The 19,388-nt window shown below is 45.3% G+C and overlaps 3 pseudogenes; all 3 read right to left on the bottom strand.

Moving 5' to 3' along the window:
• Positions 1–1,650: 1,650 nt before the first annotated feature.
• Positions 1,651–9,644, bottom strand: LOC148939591 (large subunit ribosomal RNA; annotated as a pseudogene).
• Positions 9,645–10,225: 581 nt separating this feature from the next.
• On the bottom strand, positions 10,226–10,380 carry LOC148939590 (5.8S ribosomal RNA; annotated as a pseudogene).
• A 1,113-nt stretch (positions 10,381–11,493) lies between these two features.
• LOC148939589 (small subunit ribosomal RNA) lies at positions 11,494–13,301 on the bottom strand (annotated as a pseudogene).
• Between the last annotated feature and the right edge of the window lie 6,087 nt (positions 13,302–19,388).

The following is a 19,388-nucleotide window of genomic DNA, read 5'->3' as shown; positions in this document are numbered from 1 at the left end:
CGTTGGGGTCTGACTATCGGGGCTTTATTTGTCAAAGCCTAAATGCTAAGCGATGGACATGGGCTAGATTGGGACCCCATGTGAAAATGGAAAAAATATTGTTGTTATGTGTGTAAGATGAATGCTAAGCGATGGACATGGGCTAGATTGGGACCCCATGTGAAAATGAAAAAAAATATTGTTGGTATGTGTGTAGCGCATGTATGGTTACCGCTCGGGAAACAGTCTAACCGGTGACGGTTCTAGGTATCCATGAATAAGTTCTAAGGCGAGAGTGGAAGTTAGGACAATTTTTGGAGGTGCCCACCTCACCTGCCCAGAGTCTCAGGCCAGTGACCCTAAACTTGAAAAAGGGGAAATTGGCTCATATTGCTGAACTGAGCTGAGATATTATTGGGAAAGTGGTTGGAGACGCTGGGCATCCTTGAACAAGTGCTAAATTGAGAGAGGAATTTAGGACAATATTTGGGGGCGCCCACCCGCCCAGAGTCTCTGGCAAGTGACCCAAAATTTTCAAAAATTTGTGAAAAATTCAAATTTTTTTCAGAATATGGGGCTAAGCTTAGGCAACGAATAGGTACTATTTGAAAGATAAAGATGGCTTTAAACGATTGTTTGCCTGTTATTTCAGGCAAATTTATGGTCCTATATGAATTCTAAATTCTTGGTCAACCTTCTTAAGACCATAGGCGGGCGTGCCTTGTTTGCCACTCATTACAGGCAATCTAACGGTTTTATGTCAATTTTTAATTCTTGGTCAGCATGCCTGAGACTGTAGGCAGGCATGCGTTTCCAAAAACTAACAAACAAGTATGTGTCCAATAAGAGAGTCATGCATACTCCTGCCATTTACCCGTGCCCCAGCCATTTCAACATTTGCCTCTCAACTACTTGGACTATATAACTTGGCTTTTCTCTGTCTACAATTAGCCATATCTTGATGCAACCTATGCAACCTACTGCAAAATACTTGATAACTCCAATTCAAAATCAACAGACTCAGTCAAGGCCTTCAGCTCCTACTCCTGCAATTTACCCATGCCCCAGCCATTTAAACATTTGCCTGTCAATTATTTGGACTATCTGTCTTGGCTTTCTCTGTCTACAATTAGCCATGTCTTGATGTAACCTATGCAACCTACTGCAAAATACTTGATAACTACAATTCAAAATCAAAGGACTTGGTTTGAAACAAAACTCTCCCTGTGTGCGTGAAGCACTAGCTTGAAAAGATCTGGATGTATACTGAAAAAAGACAAATGAACAGACAAAAAAAAACAAAAAAACAAAAAAAAGATATTATGGTTAAATGGTTTAAAAAGGAAAACACGCTTGGACTCTAAAACCAAAGACTTCACTTAATACATTTTGCCTGATTCAATTTAAAGTGCGGGTGCCCATAGGTCGCAAAAAAGACCAAAATCACTGTGTGAGCTTCGAAAACACATAGACAGAGAAAGGAATACTTTTTATTCCCATTCACTGCTCGTGTCAAGATATTCCCCGAGTCTTGACACTCTCGCCGAGTCATCCTAGTTTCCGCTACCCATAGAATGGGTTTAGAATGACCCTAACTCTCGATACACGATTACTTACGACCGACGTTTGAAAATCATTTAAGCGAATTTGGGGGACTTGCCCGCTGCCAAGGCAAATCTCCCGGTCGTAGGCTTAGTCTCAGCAAATCGCAGTTTAAATTACTGCTCTACCGTTTACAACACCCTGGCCGGTACCCAAGTCGTCTAGAAGTGACTTTGGCATTCGACCTCATGGAATATTTTATTTATTCGACGGTGAAGCTGCCCTGTTGCCGTCTCTCGAGCGCAAGCAACCACCGAAACTGGTCTCCGAATCTCTAGCATCCAGTTCTAAAAGCCAAATGAACAGGTTACTTTGAGCCACCAGTGAATCCGAATGCACTGTACAGTTTTGAACTAAAGCACATATTCTACCTTCAGAGGCTGTCAGGTCTACTCACACGGACGTAGCCTCGCACCATTGGCCGTTCGACCAAGTGCAAAACCAAATGTCCGAACCTGCGGTTTCTCTTGTACTTTGCAGGATTACTAAAGCAACGGCTTTGAACGTCTGTAGGGTAAAACTAACCAGTCTCACGACGGTCTAAACCCAGCTCACGCTCCCTGTAGGCGGGTGAACAATCCTACTCTTGGCGAATACTGCTTCGCAATGATAGGAAGAGCCGACATCGAAGGATCAAAAAGCGACATCGATATGAACGCTTGGCCGTCACAAGCCACTTATCCCCGTGGAAACTTTTCTGACACTTCTTGCTTAAAACTCTTAACGCCAAAAGGATCGATAGGCCGTGCTTTCGCATTCTGTACTCGTACTGAAAGTCGGGATCAAGCCAGCATTTGCCCTTTTGCTCTACGGGAGGTTTCTGTCCTCCCTGAGCTGACCTTAGGACACCTGCGTTGTCATTTGACAGATGTACCGTCCCAGTCAAACTCCCCATCCGGCACTGTCCTCAGCACAGATCGAAAGCGCCACCCGCAGGTGGACTCCCTTGACACCCCAAACAAGTCCCCAAAGGGCCATGCTTCCGCTTCACTGAGTAAGTGAAGCGACCAAGAAAGTAGTGGTATTTTATTGCCGATGTTACCATCTCCCACTTATGCTACACCTCTCATGTCACTCCACAATGCCAAACTAGAGTCAAGCTCAACAGGTTCTTCTTTCCCCGCATACGTTACCAGGCCCCTTCCTCTGGCAGTGGGTTCGCTAGACAGAAGATAGGGGCAGTGGAAATCTTGTTAATCCATTCGTGCTGGTCACTAATTAGATGACGAGGCATTTGGCTTTTTTTGCTTGAACATTTGTCTCCTGGCCGCCACCTTGGTCCTAGAACCCAAGACTACAACTAGGAGGAGAGAGTACCCGCGCACCTGATACTCATCAATACAGCCCGAAGGCTCCAATCTCTAGACTCACTCCTTCTAACTAAGGAGTGAGCTCACCTGCGCAGGTTCTCAACTGAGCCCTCTGAGGGTTAAAATACCGGCAGATCTGGGTTGACAACGGGATTTCATGGCCCTTTGTCAACCTAGAGGCCCCAAACGGTCCTGATCAGCCCAATCCCATAAGGGGAGTAGACTGTAACATACTAACGTTTAAATTAGAAAAGAACAGAGATAAGAAAGGAAAATTCAAAAGTCTATTGAGAAGAAGCCTTACAAAGCCGCCGGTTAGGTGAGATGCCACTGACGAGGCCTGAAAATTAGACCTGCCCTGGTAACTCCACTCTCCGGAAGCCAGGTTCCAGCTATAACCTTCCATCACCCGTCATCCACCTACAGACCCGTCCTAGTATCGGGCTTGGCCATAGGTACCCTGCCTGTGGTCCATCTCGTCTCTCAACAGTGTCCTGGGTAAGTCTAAGGAGGCCGAACCTACTCCCAGACCGCCCCCCACCTCTTCTAAAAAAAAACGATCTGTCCCCGACAGAGCAGTCCCTTATCTGCCATAGGCATCCTTCCATGACCTCCGAGGAGATACTATACTGTTCCTACGACGTTAAGTAGTTCTACCTTTGAGGGTTAATGCATTGTTACCGTTGCCGTTTCGTGAGCTCTGAAAGCTACCATGTAGCCTCAACATCAATAAGCTTGCTTTAATTACCCTGATGATGTTAATTTTCGAGTTGGCACTTCTCCAACCTCCCCGAGCCCCAAGCACAACTGGGACAACCTCAAGCTTGGAAATTTCGCCTAAGTCAGAGGGCATACCCCCGGGGGTGAGTACGCCATACTTTCGTATCTTTTCTTCAGCTTCTCTATTAAATACCATCGGGTGATCGTAAGCCACCGTAACATCTGCAATGTAGGCCACACCTAGCTTAACAATTACGAGATCAGGTTTGAGCCTTTTTGTGCCATAAGTCAAATATTTTTCGTGTATATACCTAAAGTTGCTTCCTTTAACATGCTCTATCAGAGAATTGACCACGGAGTCATGCCACTTGACCTGGGCCCCGTGGACGCACACACAGGATTGTAGGACATGTTGAATAGTTTCCTGCGAAGGACATCCGTGCCTGCACATATTCGTCAAAGGGTAGGAGTTGTACTGGGTCCTTGTGGTTGGGTATAACTGATTCTGCAACTGAATCGCATGGTTATAGAGTCGCCTCTTAAAGAAGGGGGTCTGGCCTGGAAGCCAGAAGTTGGTGATTTGGTATGCCTTGAGTAAGTTTGCCCCATGAACCTGCCAGGTCTGGGAGAAATCATATTGCCAATTTCGAACTTTAAACTTATCGCAACGGCTTTGCAATCGTTGTACCAACTGGGTACTACTGAGTGAAATGATCCAAAAGTCTGAGGAGGTCCGAAGCTTACGCAACTGACCCCCCAGAAACGTCATCACCTTTTCGAGAATCCAGGAGAGGTCAAGACCTCTGTCCCTGGTCTTGGTATATAGGAAGCTGGTAGCGGTCGACTTAGGAAGGTGTAACACCCTCTTGGCAAAAGAACGTAGTGTTCTATCGCACCGCCCTAGGCGACAGATGGTGGGGTCAGCCGAAGAGATTGTATAGAAATGACGATCAACCAGAAGTTTCGCCAATTTAATCTTCTGCGCCCCCTTAAGGGGGGCCCTTTCTAGCTTTGCTAGCTAGGACGTGACGTCGGCATCATTGGTTAAACAACTTCCATCTGTCCGTATCTGGACTCCAAGATAACTTAGAGACCCAGTCACGCTAATGGCCGGCATACCTACGGGGCCTTCCTCAACAAGAGCCTCCTCCTTTGTACGCTTGAAAAGAATGACATCTCCCAAGACCTTGTGGCTCTTAGCTTTAATCTGCCATTCTAGGCACAACGATTGACACTTACCGGGTTTGATCCGCAGGTTCTGGCGCCTGCAAAAATCGTATAATCCCTCCATTAACGTTTGAGCCCCATGGCGGGACTCCGAAATTTGCAATATATCATCAGCGTACCTAATCGTTGCAACTTTCACTCCACCATAGCGGAATCCTGGTGCATTAGCAACGGTTGCACTTCGATTCACGGCGGCAAGGAACTCGTTTATAACCATTTTAAACAGCGTCGGACTCAGAGGGTCCCCTTGTTCAACTCCAACTCTCATCTGAACGTGACCTAGTTTTTCCCTCCCCATCTTCAGCTGTTTAGACACATCTGAATATATTCCGTTAATCACTCAGGCCACAGTTTGTCGCTCGCAGAGAAACAATTCCATGCCCGGAGCACACTTGAGTGCTGCACCGTATCAAACGCTTTGGACAGATCAACTGTAACGAGGCAGATGGTTCTTCCCTGAGGGCGCGCCTCCTTGATCACAGTTCTGACAGTACATATATTCTTGAAACAACCAGATCTACATACAAAACCTCTTTGGCTCCCACACAAAAGACATTTAACAGAATAGCCAAGACATGGGGGTCCACCTTTTTCAGGACTGGACACTTGAGCAAATCAGCCCCGGGGGCTGACTTGTCATTGAAGGAGTTGAGGGTTCTACTCACTTCTTCAGGGGAAGTTTGAGATGTCATCTCGTCCCCCAGCTTTGCTACTGAGGGTACGAATCCTTCCTCATCTCTGAGAAGCTTCTCTGCGAGAAGCGCAGCCTGCTCCCTAGAGGTGAGTATTTTTTCCTCTCCTTCAATCCCATTCACACTTAGGACTGCGTCTAAGCAGTCCTTCTCACGGCGTCTGAATAGCTCCTGACAAATTCGAAACTTCCTTCCCTGGGGTCTATCCTTTCAAACTCTTCGTTTAGAAGTAGTGTCCTGGGCAGGTTTTTGTCTGTTGAGGCCTAACATACTGCCAGACCGTCTCCCACCTCTTCTACTCCCTCCCGTCATCCGTTTCTCCATCCCAGCGCTTTTGAGGTATCTGTCCGAGATCTTCCTAAAGAGTTTATCAGCAGATAACTTTTCTTCCAGCACAAGAAGGCCTGTATCCCTAAAGCTTCTTGCTCCGAGGGTCATCCCTTCAAACACTGGAATGAAGACCTCGAGGGGGGGGCCGTCCGCCGTTGCCACCTCTCCAACAACAAGATCCTCTTCTATCACACCCGCATCTAGCTCTCCATAGAGCTCTGTTTCGTCGCTGGGTTCGGTGGTTGACTCCCTGATTTTGTACCTTTTCTTCTGTGGGGATATCAGTCTGGCCTTGCGGTCAGCACGCCGACGTACAAGGTATTCAAATATCCCAAGGGACTCGGGTCGCTTACGGGCCTTCTGTATCGTCTTCACTGTCCTGCCAGGCAACTCTGAAGCAATAAACTGATTGATGTTTATTAGTTTTCCGTGTTTATATTCGATGTCTGCGACCTGATTCAGTTCGTTGTGACACCACCTAGCCCTTTTAATTCCCGCAAAACGCTCATTGTGTTTGACTCGGTGGTGGTGTCGCATATGCTGTCCCAAAGCCGACACAGACATAAAACCCCTGCCACAGCCAGCAACAATGCACTTTAACATGGGGCCCTCAGCCACACTGACGTTGGCTTGGGTAGTGGGTTCCGAAGAACCCAGCGTCCCAACGATACCAACGTCTCCCTGGTCTTCTAAAACACTCACAACATCTTCGATGCCTACCTCATCGAAACTACCCATAACAACATCACTTCTAACAACATCACTTCGCCTGCCACCATCTAAACAGGCTAAAACACTCCTATCTTCTACCAAAACCTCACAAATGATGTTTGAGCCATGGATGACTCAGCTACACCTCGCGGGCCAGAACCTTTGCAGTGCAGGAAGTGCTCACTCACCGACGACAACTTGTCGTAGGTTTGTGAACGCTTCGGGCACCGGCAAGTCACACTTCTCACTTGGTGTTTCTGAGTCATATGCTCCGCCAAGAGCTTATGCGCTCGGGACTTGTATCCACATAAACGACAAGTCATGCTTTCGTAGTCCAGGATTCCGGATCCGGATACGTCACCGGATATTGAAGAACAAGGAGCCTGGTTTTCGCGATGTGGCCGACGAACATGCTCACCTACATTGCTCTCACCCCGTCTGTCTGTCTCCGAGGCTATACGGACAGTGATTTGATCTTTATTAGTGCTTTCCATTTCTGTCAGGTGATATATAACGGGTGCACCTCCCTTACCTGGTACACCTGGGTGGTTTCCTACGAGAGAGGTACCACTGGACCCTAGCTGCCATCGTACCAACAGAACACCTTTAGTAGTTGTTGCCTTTGACTGACAACGCTAAGCCCTCCCTCTGATATATGCGGCCGTTCCCTTCCTACCTAAAGGACTGCCATACTCCCTCACATATATCGGTGAGAGTTAGGGACTCCCGCGAAGATCATCGTGAAGGTCCGAACTGCGTATTGTAACAGTATCCGGTTGTCTGGAGAGACCACTTGCCCCCCTTAAGAGAGTCATAGTTACTCCCGCCGTATACCCGCGCTTCGTTGAATTTCTTCACTTCGACATTCAGAGCACTGGGCAGAAATCAGATTGTGTCAACACGCGATGGCGCCTTCGCAATGCTTTGTTTTAATTAGACAGTCGGATTCCCCTGGATCGTGCCAGTTCTGAGTTGGTCGTTCATTGGGCGCCGAGGCTCCGCACCAAGCCGAAGCAAGGCACTAAAAGCACTGCTTGGGCCGTCCACGAACAGCTTGAGAAGGGATCGAGCACCCTTGCGAGCACCCAAGCCTAACTCGGTAGCCAGTCGCATCTTGCTCCAAGCCCGACACCCTCAACCTTCAGAGCCAATCCGTATCCCGAAGTTAAGGATCCAATTTGCCAATTTCCCTTACCTACATTCATCTATCGCCCAGAGGCTGTTCACTCTGGGGACCTGAAGCGGTTATCGGAATGGTCTGGTGGGAGGAGTAGACGTGGCCCTCACCATGGTTTTCAAGGACCGACAGGAATGGACGGACGTTGCTCAAGTACAATGCTCAGGTTGGGCTTAGGACCGACTGACCCATGTCCAACCACTGTTCACATGGAACCCTCCCCCACGTCAGGCCTCAAGGATCTCTCTCGAGTATTTGCTACTACAACCAAGATCTGCACCACTGGCCGTTCCAGGCAGGCTCACGCCCAAACCCTTCAACGCAACCAGTGCGACCTCCCTACTCACCGGCGCGTCAGCGACGATCACCAAGGATCGACGAGCTCTGCGACTGGCGGTCCGGTGTCAGCACAATGCTAAAGCGACTCCCATTTTAAGGGCTAGTTTCTTCGGCAGGTTAATTGTTACACACTCCTAAGCCTTTTCCGACCTCCATGGCCAGCGTCCTGCTGTCTGGAGCAACCAACTCCTTTCCGTGGGATCGGGAATATGCATTTGTTTGGGCACTTTAACCAGACAGTTGGTTCATCCCACAGCGCCAGTCCTGCTTACCAAAAGTGGCCCACTGGGAACTCGGATCCCAAATCCTTGCCGCCAACAACACCACGGTCGGCAAGGCATCTCACCCAGTGAAAGTTAGAGACGAGGTTGAGGCCGTTAAGGCCCCAAGGCCTCTACTCAGTCGCTTTACCGGATTAGACTCCCGTCTCCTTTGATTGAGCGCCAGCGCTGCTGAGGGACAAGTCGGGAGGACCAAGCGACTAGATGGTTCGATTAGTCTTTCGCCCCTATACCAAGCTCCGACGATCGATTTGCACGTCAGAATCGCTTCGGTCCTTCATCAGGGTTTCCCCTGACTCCGACCTGGCTAGACATAGGTGACCATCTTTCGGGTCCCATCATGTGTGTTCTAGGTGCGTCGCATCCGCAACGGGATTACGACGCCCCTGGGATGCGTTCTCTCCAGAGGAGAAGGATCTCCCATCAGCATCGCAAGCAATGCCTTAACTTTCATTCCGCCATCAGCCTTCTCATCGACCTACGACTCGCGCACAAGTTAGACTCCTTGGTCCGTTTTTCAAGACCGGTCGGAAGGAACTTGCCGGCTCTCCGCTCACCCAGGAGACCCACAAAGAGGCTCCCAGCAACAGAAACTGGGCCGAATCGTTGCCGGGAATCCAGCGTCTTGAAGCCGAAGCGACAAAAGCACTGGGTCCTTTGACACCGTTCCAGCCGCGTGCGGATTACGAATCCACTCTGGAATGCACGCCGTGAGCAACTTAGATGACCAACATGACCAGAGAACAGCCGAGGCTGCCCTAAGCGATCACATCAGCACTCGCTACCCGCATCGATGATCCCGAAGATGGCTCGAACTTCGAAAGTCCTTCCGTATTAAACCCCTGGTGGATTTCCCGAAATGTTTAACTCTCTTCAGAGTTCTTTTCAACTTTCCCTTGCGGTACTTGTCTTGCATTGGTCTCACACTCGTATTTAGCTTTAGATGGAGTTTACCACATGATTAGAGCTGCATTCTCAAGCAACACGACTCTAGAGAGACCTCGGAATGCCGAGCGTTTATCCGTCTCACGGGCCTGACACCCTCTCCGGGATATCGGGCCACATTCATGAGGACTTTAGACTGGACAAACGACAGTCTTACGAGGCTCCCAAACACTGCATCGGTCGAAATTGCCTCCCGAAGGATTCAATTGACTCTTAGTGCTGGGCTTATTCCCCTTCGCTCGCCGCTACTAGCGGAATCCTTGTTAGTTTCTTTTCCTCCGCTGACTCATATGCTTAAGTCAAGCGGGTCGTTTCGCCTGAGCTGAAGCCGGGAGGTTTTATATAAACTGACAAGGTCATTTGTGTTCAAACCAATCATCCAAAGTCATCTGGTCACCATTAACCTTGTAGTGCCAGCATGCCCCTTGGAGTCAACAGTTCAACATCAAATAAACCAATTTCCTACTACCAAAGTCATAGTTTATTCCTGTGTTGAAGGCTGTCAGTCAAAGTGTTTTAGTTGAGAAGAATTTGGATTCATTTTCATTGTGTCTTCTACTGTGCACAACCCATAATGATAACACTCCTCTCGTTCCGCCTATAAGGAGCTCAGTTACCATTACCCAGTTGGGTGACAAGTAAAAGGGTGATCCACAAGATGCATAGCCCTGGGCCTTGTATACTTGATGAGATCACTTGCACGCCTTGTACCATGAATTCCTAACCCACGGCCAAAAGAGGCAAATGAGACCAGTATAACCAGACCAATACCTCTCATCAAATCCTCTCAACATCAACAGTTGACACAACACTTGACGAGATCGCTTACATTCTCTATTGGTTGTAATCAACAAAAAATAATAGCAAGGAGCCTCGAAGTGATGGTAAACAATACCGTAGGATAATAACATCCGTCTCTCAGCCAGACGTAGTCCAAGCTCAAAGGCTGGACTTGCAATTTGCGTTCAAAATATAGTCGTTTCATGTGTCCTGCAGTTCGCATGGAATCACGCGTCTAACTGCGTTCGTCTTCATAATGTGAGCCAAGTGATCCATCCTCCATGGTCATTCTAATGAATGTTTCAAATTCTCCCTCAAACATGGCCAATGCAATTGCACCCTTGCACACCTCAAGCCAAGCTATATTGGGCATGCTCACCTTCACTCCCTTTAATCTCGCGGAGTGGTTTCCATGATCCTGGAATCACAGAGCCACTCTAGTCCCCAAATGACTATTGTTCACTACGAATTCACACGTAGAAAATATACATCGAGAGTTCAAGAGCATGTTGGCTTATTGCTTGCAAAACCGATGCTACATTAGTGCAATCACAGTGCAAGACTTTGGTTCACCTGAGGACTCACGCGCCTCTCTTTTAACCAAGCCAATCCCTTCGTCTCGCACCACTTGGGCCCTCAAGAAGGGTAAAGAGTGCATCCCGGGCCCCACCAGAATGTTGCTGGGGCAGCAACTATCACAGTGTTAGTAATCTGATGTCCACTATTTCAAAGAGGCATGAATTTGGCCCACACACAACTCGAGATTCAACACAAGCTTTGCATGCTGATTTCCTCAGAGAGCCCCCACTAAAGAGCAAGATCCAATCTCTTGTTGCTGCCAAAAGCAAACCACTCATCCTTTTAATTGATACAGATACCAAGACCTCGAGACAATACCTAGTCGTCATCTCGTGGCCCCCCCACACAAATATGCTGCTGGGGCAGGAACAATCACCTCAGTGTTGGTTCATCTCAACATGACGTCATAGTGATTCCATCTCACTATCTATCTTAACACTATCTATCCTACTATCTTCCATCAACTTACTATCTTAACAAGCTTTGCATGCTCAACTTTTCTGAGATCCCCCACTATAGAGCCAGTTTAGGTAGTCCTCACAGTCAATGGTCTCACCATTTCTCCATTAGTAACGAACCAAACATTGAGGCGATCATCCCCACAATAACTGCCTCTAAGCCCCCATTCCTCAAGATTCCGTTGAGCACTTTTTTGTTCAACGAATGGCCCTTATGAATTATGCTTTACAAGGGTACTCCTCACACGCGGAAAACCTACTTGTGCACCTCAAACACCAAACATGGGGACGTGTATCAATAACAACCATTAGAAAAACCACTGACCACAGGGGCCAAGAGTCTCCTTATCGCTTATCAAACGCTAATGATCCTTCCGCAGGTTCACCTAAGGAAACCTTGTTACGACTTTTTACTTCCTCGAAAGGATCAAGTTTGAACAACTTTCAACCCCAACACGAGCGGCCCGGAGGCTGCCCTGGCGAGTCGTCCGAAGTTCTCACTAAATCATTCAATCGGTAGTATCGACGGGCGGTTGGTACACCGGGCAGGTAAGTACTTGAATCTCGAGACGGCCGTGTGAAGCTGCTTGAGTCCGGGTTAATGTTTATACTTTCATTAAAACATAAAAAAACATTAAGTGTGGCAGATCTTAAAAGGTCAACTCTGACCGGGGTTAAAAGATGCGTCATACCGGGTCTAGAGCGAGCGGCCCAGGACATCTAAGGGCATCACAGACCTGTTATTAGTCACTCATATGTCTAGACGCCACTTGTCCCTCCAAGAAGAGCGATCCACCACTAGGATCCATCGTCTTTTTAGCAGGCTAGAGTCTCGTTCGTTATCGGAATTAAATAGACAAATCGCTCCACCATCTAAGAACGGTCATGCACCACCACCCACTGAATCAAGAAAGAGCTTTAAATCTGTCAATCCTTCCAGTGTCCGGGCCTGGTGAGGTTTCCCGTTTTGAGTCAAATTAAGCCGCAGGCTCCACTCCTGGTGGTGCCTTTCCGTCAATTCCTTTAAGTTTAAGCTTTGCAACCATACTTCCCCCGGTACCCAAACACTTTGGTTTCCCGGAAGCTGCCCACGGAGTCACTCAAGTAACGTCCGTGGATCGCTGGTTGGCATCGTTTATGGTTAGAACTAGGGTGGTATGTGATCGCCTTCGAACCTCTAACTTTCATTCTTGATTAATGAAAACATTCTTGGCAAATGCTATCGCAGTTGTTCGTCTTGTGACGGTCCAAGAATTTCAACTCTAGCGTCGTAGTACGAATGCCCCCGTCTGTCTCTGTTAACCATTACCTCAAGTCCAGAAAACCAGCATAATAAGACTGAGATCCTATTCCATAATTCCATGCTGTGATATTCAGGGGCGGTGCACCTGCTTTAAGCACTCTAATATGTTCAAAGTAAACGTATCGGCCACCCAGGACACTCGGTTAAGAGCACCCCGAACGATCCAATGAATTGTCCGATCGAGACTGTGGCCACCGTGAGGTGGAACCACTCGACCGAGACCCATATCCAACTACGAGCTTTTTAACCGCAGCAACTTTAATATACGCTGTTGGAGCTGGAGTTACCGTGGCTGCTGGCACCAGACTTGCCCTCCAATGGATCGTCGTTAAAGGATTTAAAGTGTACTCATTCCAATCACAGGGCCTGGGATGAGTCCAGCATCTTTATTTTTCGTCACTACCTCCCCGTGCTTGGAGTGGATAATATGCGCGCCTGCTGTCTTCCTTGGATGTGGTAGCAGTTTCTCAGGCTCCCTCTCCGTAATCGAACCCCGATGACCCGTGAACCGTTGCAACCATGGTAGGCGCATAGGCTACCATCGAAAGTTGATAAGGCAGACATTTGAAAGACACGTCGCCGGTGCGAGACCGTGCGAGCTGATCTAGTTAGTCAGATTCACCAAGAGAATATACGCATCAAGAGGTGTATTTTTCATCGATCAAAGCAACTTCATTTTCTTGGTTTATATTTTTACTGTTTTGTATATCTTAGTTAAACATATAACCACATATTGTCGGTGAATATCGCTTTACAAATCAATCAGTTCTTTAGCCATTCGCGGTTTCGCCCACTGGGGGCTTGTACTTAGACATGCATTCCTTAATCTTTGAGACAAGCATATGCGACTGGCAGGATCAACCAGGTAACACATTCACGTTACCATCAGGCACATTAGAAACACAGTGAACCATTCAGGTGTCTGTAGGAGTACGGCCACCTTGCCATCGTCCTTTCAAGATCCCTGAATCCCACAGTCAAATGCTCTAACGATACCAAAATCATTACCGAATCAAGGATTTGACAATATCCAAGATTCGTCTAGCTCAACAGATGTTAGGATCTTAGTGATTCCCTGTGGTTCAAAACCAAATCACTCTGAACCACCATCAGTTTATAGTGTTTTTGAAACGCTAACCCATTGGGAAGTATTCCTCTTGCAATCCTAGCGCATTCGAAACCACTATGCTTGTACTAACAATTGGCAAAAGGCCTCTCGCGGGTAGCAGTTGGATGGTCCAACTAACATTCGCCAATTTCAAACAGGCTCGTTCTTTACACACTTCCACAAGAGAATTTTCCTTTATTGGGCGTGTGATTCAAGTCACCTTTTGGTGCAACTGATCAAGCCTTGCCGTGACAACAATTGAGCTAGATATACCATACAAGCCCAACAGGAAATGATGGGCACATTGGCTCTCTGTCTTTGGGTTCTCTCCTGGCATACTATCAAAGTACACAGTCCTATCTATTACAATTAAATATCAATCATCAAGATAAAGCTACAAAGGTGCCCAGATGCTTATGGCCGTGAATGGTAAGACCGTTGCTCAAGCGAAGCTACCATGTACTACACCAATACCAACAATAGATTCATTTTGACATGGATCTCGCCTAGCCCATGTCCACCGCTTCCATCAATCACGCTCAAGTTTTCTTTTCTATAGTGACCCCCTCATATAATGTTCGTGGATTATTTGCAGGGGTTCAGGATGCAAATTTTTAATTAATTATTAAACAAAATTTGGACATTTTCAGAATTGGGGTCACACTCAAGCAGCCTGAATGGTTGAAACCAACAAGCCATCTCATCTTCATGTGGATTCGAGGCCAATTTAAGACATATATTGGAGTCAAACTTTCACTTGACTTCTAAATACAAGATAGAAGCGACAGATTTGATCTGTCAAAGTCTGACTGACAAATTGGTCGAACTAATGCGAGCCTTGCCGTAACAACAAATAGACCAAAACATACCCTACAAGCCCTAGTAGAAATGAAAGGCACACTGGCTCTCTCTCTCTCTCTCTCTCTCTCTCTCTCTCTCTCTCTCTCTCTCTCTCTCTCTCTCTGCTTGGGTCTTCACTGGCATGCTAGTCGACTTCCTATTTTAAATGTTATCAAATTCCACACACATCAACTGGGTAGAGCTATCATAGGTGGACGGTTGCTTGAGGCCGTGAATAGTAAGACCGTTGCTCAAGCTATGCTACCATGGGCTACACCAATACCAACAATGGATTCATTTTGACATGAATCTCGCATAGCCCATGTCCACCGCTTCCATCAATCCCGTTCAATTTTTCTTTTATCTAGTGACCCCCTTATATAAGGTCTGTCGATTATTGGCAGAGACTCAGGATGTAAATTTTAATTAATTGTACAGTGGAGTTTAAACATTTTCAGCATTGGGATCTCAGTCCACCATCAAAAAATTTTGTAATCCACTAGCTCATAATTGGGATGACAGTCCACCAGTCAGGAAGGTTGAAATCCACTTGCTCATAATTGGGGTCTTAGCCCAAAAGTCTGAATGGTTGAAATCCACTTTGCTCAGAATTAGGATCTCAGTCAAGCAGACTATCATGTTGAATTACAATTGGTAATAATGTTGATTACAGACCAACAGGCAAAGGAGACTAAATACACTAGCCCTCTCATATTATATCATAAACCCAGCGGAGAGATATATCAACTATACACATATCAAAAAAAAATATTTTAATATGGGGTCCCAATCTCGCCCATGTCCGCTGCTTCCATCATACAAGCCCATTGTTGTGGGTGTTCTATAATTGTACCCTTATACTATGCTTCTCTCCACCTAGTCTCTCTCCAATCATTTTCCAAATAGTACCTATGCATTGCCTAAGATCGGCCCCGCAATCTGAGCAAATTGTCCGAGTCCGAGACTCTGGGCCGGTTGGGTGCCCCCAAACATTGTCCCAAATTCTTCTCTCACCTTAGCAGTGGTTAACGGAAGCTTTAGGTAGTGAATGACTAGACCGTTGCTCAAGCGCTAACCATTCGCAACACACATAGCAACAATATATTCATTTTCACATGGGGTCCCAATTTTTCCCATGTCCACCGCTTCCATCATACAAGCCCAATTTCTTGGTTTCTATAATTGTACCCTTATACTATGCTTCTCTCAACCTAGTCTCTCTTCAATCATCTTCCAAATAGTACCTATTCATTGGCACAGCTCAGCCCCGCAATCTGAGAAAATTTAAGTTTTTCAAATTTTGGGTCATTTGCCTGGGCCTCTGGGCGAGTTGGGGATCCCTTGTCCCAAATTTCTCTCTCACTCTAGCACTTGTTCACGGATGTCTAATGCCGTGAATGGTTAGACCGTTGCTCAGGCGGTAAACATCCGGTAAGCACATACCAACAATATTTTTTCATTTTCACATGGAATCCCAATATAGCCCATGTCGCTCGCTTGACATTCAAGCTTCTCTCTTCAAGATAGGCGGGGAGGGAGTGCCCGTCGTCTCCAATCACTTTCCAAATAGTATCTATTCATTGCCTCATCTCAGTCCAGCATTCTGAGCAAATTTAATTTTTCACTATTTTCAATGTATAGTGACCCCCTCATATAAGGTCTGTGGATTATCGGCAGGGGTTCTGAATGCAAATTTTTAATTAATTATTAGACAAAATTTGGACATTTTTTTTTGTTGCGTTCAGTGTTCAGATTGGAGCGTTGGGGTCTGACTATCTAGGCTTTATTTGTCAAAGCCTGAATGCTAAGCGATGGACATTCGCTAGATTGGGACCCCATGTGAAAATGGGAAAAAATATTGTTGTTATGTGTGTAAGCTGAATGCTAAGCGATGGACATGGGCTAGATTGGGACCCCATGTGAAAAAAAATAAAATATTGTTGGTATGTGTGTAGCGCATGCATGGCTACCGCTAGGGAAACAGTCTAACCGTTGACGGTTTTAGGTATCCGTGAATAAGTTCTAAGGCGAGAGTGGAAGTTAGGACAATTTTCGGAGGTGCCCACCTCACCTGCCCAGAGTCTCAGGCAAGTGACCCTAAACTTGAAATAGTGGAAATTGGCTCAGAATTCTGAACTGAGCTGAGATACTATTGGGAAAGTGATTGGAGACGCTGGGCATCCGTGAACAAGTGCTAAATTGAGAGAGGAATTTGGGACAATATTTGGGGGCGCCCACCCGCCCAGAGTCTCGGGCAAGTGACCCAAAAATTTCAAAAATGTGTGAAAAATTCAATTTTTTTTCAGAATATGGGCCTAAGCTTAGGCAACGAATAGGTACTATTTGAAAGATACAGATGAATTTAAACGATTGTTTGCCTGTTATTTCAGGCAAATTTATGGTCCTATATCAATTCTAAATTCTTTGTTGCAGGTAAATGCAGGTAACACCTGCTACACTAATACCAAAAATAGATTCATTTTGACATGGATCTCGCCTAGCCCATGTCCACCGCTTCCATCAATCACGCTTAATTTTTCTTTTCATAGTTTTTTTTTTTTGAGAGAAAAAGGTTTTATTAAAAAAAATACAACACATTAACAACAAAACCCGAAGTTTATTAAACTTGTATGGGTACACATCACCTTTTACAAAACCCTCAATACACAATTACTACCCGCCAGCCTTAGACCCCCCCCCCCAAAAAAAAGGGACAAAAAATAATAAGAAGAAAATAAATAAATAAAAATAAACGAAATAAATTAATTTCTAATAATTTCACGACCTAATTGGAGACCGAAGACACAAAACTAAAAATCATTCATTCTATTCTACCTCCTCGTCGCCCTCCCAAAAAAAAGTGTCACAATCACTTGAGAGAAAATTCGCCCAGCAAGGATTAAAACTCATATGTAGACAAACACTGTCCTTTTAATTTACTGCGAAATTCATTTAGCTCATCAATTGTTGAAATTACCTGCGTTAATGGTTCCCATACCCTAGGGCCAACATGTCTTACGGAAAAAACAGATCGCTTTGTAATAACCTGAGGTCGCCGAACTAGTGTTGATGTTCTAGTCGAGTAATTATGAAAATTAACACCACTTGTAAACATTTCCCTAAAACACTCAGGTAATAAGGCGTGAGTATATTTAAACATAAAAAGAGCATTGTAAAAACGGAATAATCCAGCCATCGGTAATGTATTTACTTGATTATATCTAGGTCTAACAGACATATTATGATTATCTCCAGTTAAAACACGTAGGGCATTATTTTGTAAACTTCTAAGGGGACGAAGGTGAATTAAAAACGTGCTTGACCACACAAGACAACCATATAGAAGGTATGGGTGAACAAAAGAAAAATAAAGTAATCTCATAATGTCTTTCGGAAAAAAGTGCTTCAGTTTCCTCCTCATCCCAACATTTCTGGCGACTTTGCCACTAACACATGAAATGTGCTCTTTGAAGTTAAGGCACTCATGAACAATCACCCCTAGATACTTTGTCGAAACTTCCCGAGGCAGAATATTTTCACCTAACTGTATTTTTTCAATCCAAGGGTAGTAATTGCTACTTCTCCCATACATTACAAAATGGGATTTTGCATGGTATAGCTGAAGTCTGTTAACCCTCATCCATTTCTGAATGTTTAACATGCCAGTCTGAAGATTCTGTATAAGCATTTCCCCGGTTTTTGCAGCAACAGTTAGATGCGTGTCATCAGCGAAATAAGTCAAAATAGATTTTGATGCTCCAGTATCACGACATTTTAAATCAAAAGTAAGTCCATTGATAGCATTTCGCAGGTCATCAATATATATAAGAAACAGTAGTGGCCCCAAAACAGACCCTTGAGGGACACCGAATTCAACACTTTTAACTTGCGATTGAATTTCACTAGCACTGACAAACTGCTTTCTATCCTGGAGAAAAGATTCCAATAGACGATAAAACATACCTTAAAAACCACAATTCCTCAGCTTCACCAGAAGAATTCCATGGTCCACTGCATCGAAGGCTTTCACAATGTCCAAAAAAAACAGATGCAACTTTCCACCCTTGATCCAGAGCATCGTTCACAAAAGTCGTGAGAAAAATAAGAGCTTGATCTGTCGACATTGCTTTACGGAATCCAAACTGAGTTTTACTAAAATACTTTTTATTCTCAAGAAAATCAACCATCCTGCCACTAATCAATTTTTCAAAAACTCTCGATAAAACTGGCAGCAATGAAATAGGCCTATAATCATTCGGCAAATTTTTTTCCCCGCCCTTAAAAAGCGGAACCACTCTAGCAATTTTCATGAAATCGGGAAAAACACCAACTTTTAGGCACATATTAAATAGAAAACAAACCTGGTCGCATATTTCCGAGAAAACATACTTAAGTACACGCAATGAAAGGCAGTCAGCACCCGAAGCATTATTTCTCATGTTCCACAATGTGGTACGTAATTCACTAGCAGTTACTGGTTTCAGATATGCAGATACATCACTTTCCCCAGGTAAAAACTGGTGGTATGTTCCATCCTCAGAAAATTTTCTCGTGGAGTTCGCTATCCGTTTACCAACAATAGAAAAATGGTAACACATATTATCTACAATCGAAGCATCAGTGTTGAAATTTTCAGGTAAAATTGAACTTTTGGAAGGGCTGAGAACAGAGTGAATTACTCTCCACGTTCGTCTGGGATTACCTGCACTTTTTTTAATCTCATTTCGATAATAATTAATTCTCTCTTCTCGTAATAGGTTATTGATTTCACAATTATATTTCTTGTATCTCACTTTCGCCTCAGGAGACACTACAGAATATTTATATAGGAGTCTTCAAGTTGATACGGCCGTCATCGGTCCTCTAGTAACCCAGGGTTTTCTAGGGGTAACAAGAAACGTTTGTTTTTTAATAATTGTACAACTTTTTTTTAGTAATTTAGTTAATTCTGAATGCCAGACTGAAAACTTTTCATTCACTTGTAGATCAGTACTTTCTGAAAAGTCA

This window comes from Artemia sp. Qi Xiang Cuo, chromosome 21 (genome assembly GCF_049724085.1).
Source record: "Artemia sp. Qi Xiang Cuo chromosome 21, ASM4972408v1, whole genome shotgun sequence".
NCBI lineage: Eukaryota > Metazoa > Arthropoda > Branchiopoda > Anostraca > Artemiidae > Artemia > Artemia sp. Qi Xiang Cuo.
The sequence above is the reverse complement of the archived record's forward strand: the minus strand, read 5'-3'. Positions and strand labels throughout refer to the sequence as shown.